We start from the raw sequence: 10,157 nt of genomic DNA, 5'->3' as shown, positions 1-10,157 counted from the left end.
CAATTGCTGCATTCTTATACAAGAAGAAAATGTAACAAAAAGGAAAGAAATGATTTTTAGCAATACAATTTGCATAATATTACAAGTAATAATTAAGGTACAGAAATGGAAGTCAATCCTTGATTTGCGCCATTGTTCCAATAATGTTAAGATAATTATGGAAAATAGGAAGATTAATTTGTGTTTTAGCCCTTTTAGCAGGGACCAACTAAAAAACCACTATTAATTCCCAATATGTTCAATTTCAACACAAAATTTCATAAACGACTAATGCTTCAATTATTACATCTCAACCAAAAGCAATAAGAATCGCCTAAAAATTGAAGCAGTTCATTACTATGTTAATTAATCACAAAATTTAAAGCATAAATCGAATTTTACGATTATACAATACGGTAATGAACCCTGCCAAATTTATAATGTTCCAGGGTTTGGCTTGAGCAGTTGAATAATACAGCTATCTTAACTCAGGGCATTGGGGTTAGAAAAGGTTTGCAGGTGGATATTACTCCAATTGCCTCAACCACATTCAGTATAAAGAAAACCATTTGGTCATCTACATGTGAGTTTTTAGTTTAAGAATTAAAGTAACTCTACATTTCTATATTTGCTTTTTACAATTTGAAACAGAATGTATGAAAACTAATTAAATAAAAATCACATGGTTCAAAGAGCCAATGTTATAAAACAAGCCACTAGGGGTGGTGTATGCATCAGTGGTACTACACTACCATCTGTTATATTAATTAGTTGTATAAATGACATAAATACATTAGTTTGTGATATAACTAATTTGGTGCGTCCGTTGGATTATGAGAATTTTTACTAGATGTTATACCTTCATGATATTCTAAATTTTTCTGAAACAAACATAACGTTGAGCGAACAAGCATTTGTTATGAGAAATTTTATATATTCATACCTGGGAGAAAGATAGCATCTTGATGCTTTTGTGCCCAAGAATATCTGCAAATTAAAACTGAAATTAGCGAATTACAAATAAAAAGTGCTAAAAGATTTAAACATTTCATTTATTATATTATTTTGTAAGAAAGTATTACATTTTTCAATATGATTTAATGAATTCATTCCTATTTGTTGAAAAAATTATTCATGACACTTACACTGCGCCACCTCCAGCAAGACCAACAACTTTGAAAAGTGACATTGCAGTTGTAGCAATTCCATTACCTCTTTGATCCTAGTCCTTTTTTTTTTTTTACCATATTTGATCAAATCAATTTGAGACATAGATATACATGGAAATTGTCTATGGATCGTGAACTTTTTTCATTAATGGTGGTAATAAACACTAAACGATAATTTTACAGTTTTCAATGTAAAAAATAAGTTTGTATTTTAGAAAGTAGGATCTATATTCACACTTGAAATTGATTATAGATATAATTTGGAAATGATAGAAAATTACCATTGCTCTATTTTGTAGAAGGAACAATCCTGAAATAATGGACACATTGTTATCAAAAAAAAAATAAAAAAAAATGAAGAATTAATTTCGAAAATATGGCACCTGAAGGAAAATTATTAATTAAATTAATGTTAGCTTAGAGTATCTTTTCGTCCTTACGGATAAAATATTCTTCGTCACAGAAGCACAATTTAGCAAGAAGGCAAGGGTGAATCCTTGTATGGATAAAACTTGTGGATAGGAAATCTAGTCAACTTAAACATGCAGGCAAATATTTTCAGATTTTTGTTCTCATAAATAAACGTTTTAAATTAACGGATAAACTAAAAGAAATTCTCAATGGTGTTTAAAATTTGAATAATATTACATATACAAATTAAAGTCTTTTTATAAAAAAATTGATACAAAGTGATGTAACATAAAATGAATGAAAGAGTGAATATATATAATTATTAACTGAGGATGGACGATTTTACCCCTGCAATGTGTGCAACCGTTATTGGTCCAACAATCCTCGCTACAAATGGATATAGACAAAGTTGATAGATTATGAGGCTGAACCTTGTAAGCTCAATAATTAGGAAAAAAAATTCATATTTGTTAAAGATGATTAAATATAAAAGAGGCATTGCATGCAAGAAATTTGTTGTTCTTTGACGGCATCTGTTCCAACATAGACAACTTTCGTCAGAAAACCACTTGCTCTGACACTAGCATGCGTCACTGAAATATTTTTATCGTCCAACGATTATATATTAATACGAGTATAAAATTTATACCTATGACATCTTCAGTTGAATAATTCAGACCCCCATACTTCCTAGGGCTAACAGCCTACAATGAAAAAATCTACAGAAGCAAGAACAGTTTCATCTAATCAATTAATTTGATTATTAGCAGAAGTAAAAATATTATTCACCATCTAAAATCAGATAGAAAGGTACCTCGGTGTAAGCCATATCATGAAGTGAAAAGACATCAAAGGCCAATTCTTCATGAGGCTTTTCCTAGAACTAGATGCCTTGATTCTCTCTTTGTTTATCAAATTCTGAACTAGACCCATAGGATGCAGATTCGAAAGCATCATATGAGAGGTCACGAGATATATTACTCTCTTAATTGTGCATGTGCAATGTCTCCTACAATAACCAAATATATTTCAGGACAATGTTGACACAACCATCCAATCATGGAGTGATATGTCACTGCGAGTGAGATATACTTGCTCTATGATTGGGTGATTGTACCAACATCTATTGTAGGAGAGATGGATCAAGATTCTCGCCTGATCTGAACTTTTATTTGTGATTTTTTAAAAGCTTGTGACCGGTAATGACAGAATATAAATATATTAAACAAACATATTTAAACCATAAATAAACAAAACATGCACAGGTGTTTTGAGATCTGTAAAACTCCGGAAAGCTCAGGAGAATATCTTAATCAGGGAAGATTGATTTGGTTAATAATGGCATCAATGATTCATTATAATAAGTCATAAAAAATAACAATAATAGAATTACGTACTGGAAGCCAGCAAGCAGAAATGGTTACCCCTAAAGCAAAGAGTGATACAAAGGCAGGGCAAGAAATATGGAAATCTGCATTAATTTTATATTCAGGATCAACATATTTTAGAGTGCGTTTGGTTTATTATTTTTATCCTTATTCCCAATCTTATTCCAAAAATATTTGTTTGTTAACTATTTAGGAAATAATATTATATTTTTTTTTAATTACTTTTAGACTCCTTAAGTTTATTAATTTCATTAAATACTCCAGAAAAAAGTTTAAAAATTAACAAAAACACCCCTACCCACCCATAGTTGCTAGATTCTGGTAACCATCATCAGTGGTGGTCAGAATCTGTCACAACGGCCTAAAAACGATCAGAACTGGCCATTTATTCACCGATCTTACCTTTTTGGCCAGATCCATGGTGGATCTGGCCGTCAATGACGGCCAAAGAAATGGCCATCATTGACGGTCAATAACGGCCAACTCTTGGCCATCTTTGACGGCCAGATCTGGCCTTTTGCGACCGTCAACAATCGGATCTGGCCTTTTCTTGCCGGAGTTATGATGAATCTGACCGGAAAATGCTAGATCGACGCATCACTGCCAGATCCGATCATTCTACGTCGTAACGACAGATTCCGACTAGATTCTGACGATGGTGGCCGAAATCTGGCCCTGTGGTGGGTGGGGTGTTATTGTCATTTTACAAAATTTTTATATATTGGGGTGTTTAGTTAAATTAGCAAACCTAAGGCGTTTTTTCGTAAATTTTTAAATTTTACCTCGTAATAATCACTTTATTCAACTATCCAATACTATTTTCAAAATCCTATCCAAAATAATAAACCAAACGCATCCTTAAACATCTTAACAGAAAAGATTTGAATTAAAAATACAATATAACTTTCACTTCCTGAACAAGGATTCTTTGGAAAATATATTTGGATTATTTCTCTGCTGGTTGAATTGCAAAATTATCCAGAAAAATTAAAAAGAAAAAAAAAAAAAAAAGGGACTTCACAACCAGAAAGAAAAATGAAAAATGGAGATAGATGATCAAAGAAAAAAAATGCTTAGAGTAGTAATCTTGGCTCTATTTTCATTAGATACATATAAATTTAAAATGGGATCCATGTTACAGGGTGAGAAAAATTGTTAGACTTAAATATTCAAATTGGATCCTTACATAATGATAACTTTGTTGGCCAAATGGTTCACTTAAACTAGGAAAAAGAAATTAATGTGTCATGAATATTTTATAGATATTACAAAGTACCCCTGAATATGGAATATTTTTCAATAGTAGCTGAAAAAAAAAAAAAAAAAAACTATTTTCTGCAAGATGTATTTGTTTGCATAAGAAGCTAAAAGTATAGAGATTTACCTGAGCTAGAAAACCACCGATAGCTGGACCAATGATCAATCCTATGCCCCATGCTGTACTAACCTGAGATTAAAATATACACTAGCTCTAAATTTTGATGCAACAGATTTTGTTAACTCAAATTATTCGTAGACAAATAATTAAGCTCACTGTTGACAGTCTTAGAGCTTGGTATTCTTCTAGGAAAACTTCAGTCTCATATGCCCGGAAATGAAAGAAGTTATGTAAGACGAGAGAGAGACTTAATGCACCTTGAGCTTTTGGTCCAATATTCAAGATCTTGAACTTTCAAATACCAGGAAATATTCCCTTCAAATTAACAACTGCTAATCACATCCCAACTCCGAAACAACATTTTTATGTAGAGACGAATAAATTATCCATTCTTCTCTTATGTGGGTTAATACTTGTCAAAATCAGGGAGGTAAATTCTAGTAGTTTAAACTACTAAATCTAGAATAGTATGGCCAAACCTCAAGCTGGTAAATGCAATTATCTCTAAGTTATAAATATTGGAATTTCAAAGAACTCAAATAAACAAGCTTTCAATACCTTGATTGGTCCAAGTAAACCATTCAAGCTCCCAAGAAGAAACCTTGTGATAATGGCCATCCAAAATTTATACTCAGCCCAAAGAGAGTGTTCAAAATAACCCTATAACCAAATTTTAAGCCACATAATTAAAAATTGTTTGAAAGTTAAGTATCAAAATCAAGTTATATACGTACAAAAAAAAAAAAAAAAAAAAAATTCAAGTTACATATATAGGAAATTAGCAAGTACTAACACTACAAGAGTCCCAAAAATCATTACAGGTTTTCGGCCATATCGGTCAATGATTTTTCCCAAGAAGACAGAAGTCAAAGCTCTGCCAAGCATAAATGAAAATCCTTCAACATATTAAGAGGAAATAAAATGCGGTGATTATAAGAATAATTTTTTTTAATATATTTATATATGCCATTATTAAAGAGGAAGAAACAGAAACTAACTCACCTTCTTAGCCAACATAGTAGCCTATATCTTCCTCTCTCTTTGAAATATGAAAATCCCTAACCTGATATTCAATAATAAATAAAAGAGAAAACCTGAAAAAACCATTGCATTAACAAGAAGTTTTGAAAAGGTTTTGTACTTCCATAGATTGGAGAAGATACTACTAAGGAAGTTGACCACAAGTTTTGTGCTATTAATCAAGTTTGATAGACTCAAGGATGTTTATTTTCAATTTTATATTGGTGGGTTCGTTGGTAAACAATGACATATTCAACTCGAGCTTATGGAAGAAGAGCTCATTAGTGGAGAGTCTATAAGAGCATAATTTTTATGAAAAGATTGTTAGTTTGTTTAGTTAGAAAAATGTAAAAGAACTTTAAGGTCTTAGATTACCAAAAAAAAAGAAAAAAAAATCCTTTAATATAGGAGAAAAAATAAATCAAATTTATGAAATAGGAACAGGATTTTTATGGAAATTCAATACTTTAAATAAGCTAAAAAAGAGCTTAATAGGAGAAACAATAAAATAATTTATTTAAAATCCTAGCAACACTTTTGAAATGCAACCAAACAATCTAAGATTTTTTAAAAAATGCTTCTAACTTTAAATGAATTATTTCGGCCATTAAATAAGTCCAACCAAAGAGATTCTTATTTTAATCACACAGATGGATGGCAAGAAGTATTCTAGATACTCCATGAAACATTAATATTACCGAAGAAGGAATAGCATGCTAAAACTGTTGTCCATGCCACTTCCTCTTTATATATATGTATAACCAAATGGAAGATAACAATTACACTCACTATGATATTGGCAATGCTGAAAAAATTAACTCAAAGAAGAGAGTATTAGAGATGATATACAGAAAATTTTAAAGAGAAATTTGATATGTGATGGGATCTCTTACTAGTTCCAAGGGCAACAAAACATATAAGATCTTTTGATAGTGATAATTAGCAAAATCAGAGCCTCATAAAATATGACGGCAAAGAAAATGGAAATGTCTATAAGATCAATTTTTAACCTAAAGTAAGTCACAGTTAGTCAATTTCATTATGATAGGAAACTGTCCTGACATGTTAGGAAAGAATTACATGAAAATGCAACTTACTTAGGACAAGTAGTATTAGTCCAAATCAATAGTTTCACATAATATAATGGTTGACATTAGACAGTAGCAATAATGTTATTCTGAAGTCATAAATAACATAAATTATGTACCGGAAGCCAGCAAGAAGCCATGGTTACTCCCAAAGCAATAAGTGATATAACAAAGCAGGGCAAGAAGTATGGAAACCTGCATAAATCTCATGTTTCAGAATACCATCATACTTTTAACATCTTACAGAAAGAAAATGAAAAATAATAAAAAGATAAGAGTTAAAGTTCACTTACTTCCCAAATAAAGATTCTTTAGAGAATATGTTTGGATACTTACCTGCTGGCTGAATAGTGAAAATTATCCCAAAAGATAAGTACCATGCTTTGCAAAAAGAAAACAAAATGAAAAGGACATGGGCACATGGACTAGGTGGTGTATGGGGATGTTAACAATAGATAGATTAAAATAAGATTGGAGAAGATACTTGGACAACTAGGGAAAAATCCTGAATGATTGACATTTCATAAGGATTTCAAGTTACTTGAAAATTGAATATTTTTCAATAATAAAGGAGAATGGAAATATTATCTAAAAAACGTATTTACTGGAACAAGAAGCCAAAAATATAAGTACCTGAGCCAAAAAACCACCCACTGCCAAGCCCATGATGAGTCCTATGCCCCATGCTGTACTCACCTGAAATTAGATTACAGTTGTCACCTCCGGCACCACAGTAAAATACTTTTATTCATAGAGAAATAAGTTTACTGCTGACAGTCCTAAAGCTTGGTGCTCTCCACGCATAACTTCAGTTGCATATGCTTGGTAATGATAAAAGTTATGCACCAGTACTGGAATTAAGTGGAACACGAGTAAACAAAGATTCTCATAGAACAGAAACTTTCCATACCATTACCATTCCAAGTAAAGCAATCATACTCCCAAGAAGAAACCTTGTGATAACAGCCATCCAAAAGTTTATACTAACCTTAAAGAGAGTGCTCAAAACAACCCTACGACAAATTTTTAAGCCCAATAATTATGAAAATTTTGTACATAAGATGTCTGAAATAAAAAATTCCAGAATTAATTGCTAATTATCACCATCAAAATTGACAGGAAACTAGACGTTACTAACACTGAGATGGTCCCAGATAATATTATGGGTTTTCGACCATAGTGGTCAGCCACCACTCCCCGTAAGGCAGATGTCAAAGCTCTGCCAATCATGAATAAAGACCCTTCAAGGTATTAAGAGGTTTGTTAGGATTAATTTTAAGGAACTGAAATCTGATGAATAAGCATATCTATATTAGAATACACCATCATCAAAGAGGAAGTACAGAAGATACACTCACCCACAAAGCCAGCATAGTAGCCAATATCTTCCTCCCTTTTTGCAATATGAAAATCCCTAATCTGAAATTAAATAGTAAATTAATAGAATGTTTTGGAAAGCAATGCAAGATTCAGCAGAATGACTGGTAGGCTTTGTTTAATATTTTTCCCAAGCAATGGAGGCTAAGCAGAAAAATCAGCAACCAAGACAGTCCAACCTCAAACTCATAAAAGATGTATATAAACAAATGCAAGAATCAAATCTGACCACCATATTCTATAACCATCCTGGAATGTATCAGCTTTAATTAGTTGCAGAAAACTTGTTGTCTACTTCTTAGTAATATTTTCTCCAAACTAAGGAAGTGATCAATCTTGTCACTGGTAAATCTTACTTCTTGGATAGTTATTCACTCATCTTGTTCTGCTATCAATCATAGCGAATTGATTAGTAAGATGCTTCTGTATTTATACAAAAATCATTCAATTGATTTTTTCAAAATCTTCATTGCAGACTCTTTGTATGTCACTGAACCAATTTCTACGTCTGTCTATAACACATTTTAATAATTTAATCATCTGCATGCAGAGTAACATTTCTACTCACCATGAAATAAAGGAAGGGAAAGAGTGATAATACAGACGGTACTGAAAAATTGAAATGAGAAGGATATCAATATTATGGATAATGTACAAGATAAATCAAATAATTAAGAAATGCTTAACAGCAGCTAAAACAAGCGCTGCAGGAAATGACAAACCACTGCAAGGGCGCATATAAATGCATTTCAACCACAAAGAAAAAAGGTGCATGCTACCTTAAGTCAACAACAAAACTTGTTTACAGTAATAATGAAGTTCACCACAACCACAAGAAGCAAAAGTTATTTATGACAGATTGAAAGGCAGACTCAACATCCAAGAAGGAGATCATAATTTATTCATTTACTGATGGGAAGACATTAAGTTGAAAATAATTCACAGATGTAAGCTGGGGTGCAAAATTAAATCTTCTAATAAAATATTTCCAGTGTTTCTAACTAAATAGAAATACCTTCAGTTAGCTTTCGTTGCTGAACCCCAGGGGAGCATGCCAACTTTTTCCCTTCAGTAGTTTAACAACCGAATGGGTGCAAAATTGTCAAACTATAATTAAAATGAGAACCACAAAAACTCCAGTTTAATTCACCGTATTCATTATACTATTTGCAAGTACAGTGCTGCAATGGACAAAATTTCTCACTTCTGTTACAAACAAAAAGAAATGCCTATAGAACCATACTGCAAAAAAATGTAATGATAAAATCACCTTAATCTGATCATTTTTTCCATCTTCCAGTATATAATAAAATAATTCTCCCTTTCCCATAGACACTAAAAAATTCTATTATCTGTAATGTTTTTGATAATGTTAACCGAAACTATTTGCATGCATCTCCATTTGCATGTATGCAGAACCCTTCAAACCTAAAGAGGAACAACTAAAAATAATGAAACCAATACCATTCTTCAAATTTGGCAACCTGCCTAAACTATATCATCCCAACTACGCAATTCGTGGAAACAAAGAGAAATTTAAGATGCTCGTAAGAATAACCAGTGATGAGATATGACAACTTACAATTACAAACCGCAACAAACCACAAAGAAATGATTTCCCGAATGGTTAAACCTTGTTTTAACTTTTTGAGCTTATCAACCTTACAGCCAGAGCAGTTCTCATAATATTTCTTCTTCTTCAACAGTGTCTCCCTGCACTTCTCCTACAACATACTTTTATCAAGTCAGCACAAGACACTGCCTCAGATGTATGAAGTTGTAAAACAAAATCTGAAAATGCACTCTGCACTTAGTTACATAATCAGCTCAAAAACTAATCATCCAATAGAAATTAATAATACATTTGTAAAGGTACAACATAATCTGAAATAGCACTCTCCACTTAGTTATATAATGAGCTTAAAAAGTAATCATCATAAAGAATATATATGTCCATTAAATGGTAAGGCATCTCTTGCACAATTGCACTAGACATTAAATTAATTGATTAGGAGTCAAAAAGTTGCTTAGAAAAGAATATTCAAGTCTTGAAACAAAGATGCTTTTGCTTTGTTTCCGTGTTAAGTGAAAATAATATATAGCATCCACATATTTTAAAAGATTTTCACTTAAAACATGTGGATACAATATAATATCATACCATGCTAGCAAGAGCAACACATAAAACATGCTTGTCTCCATCAATTCATGATGTCATCTAATTAGCTTTTAAAACCAATATCACAAATTTTGTATCCTAAGTACTATGGTATTGACTTAGAATTACCACAGAATTATAAAATAATGAGACATTATATAAAAAGTCATAATAACTTCATATCACTTC

The 10,157-nt window shown here is 31.7% G+C and overlaps 1 pseudogene; it reads right to left on the bottom strand.

Moving 5' to 3' along the window:
* Nucleotides 1-467: 467 nt before the first annotated feature.
* LOC116107643 lies at nt 468-9,534 on the bottom strand (annotated as a pseudogene).
* Nucleotides 9,535-10,157: the final 623 nt, after the last annotated feature.

The sequence above is a fragment of the Pistacia vera genome, unplaced genomic scaffold (genome assembly GCF_008641045.1).
Source record: "Pistacia vera cultivar Batoury unplaced genomic scaffold, PisVer_v2 Contig545, whole genome shotgun sequence".
Taxonomy (NCBI): domain Eukaryota; kingdom Viridiplantae; phylum Streptophyta; class Magnoliopsida; order Sapindales; family Anacardiaceae; genus Pistacia; species Pistacia vera.
This window is presented reverse-complemented; position numbering and strand designations above follow the sequence as displayed.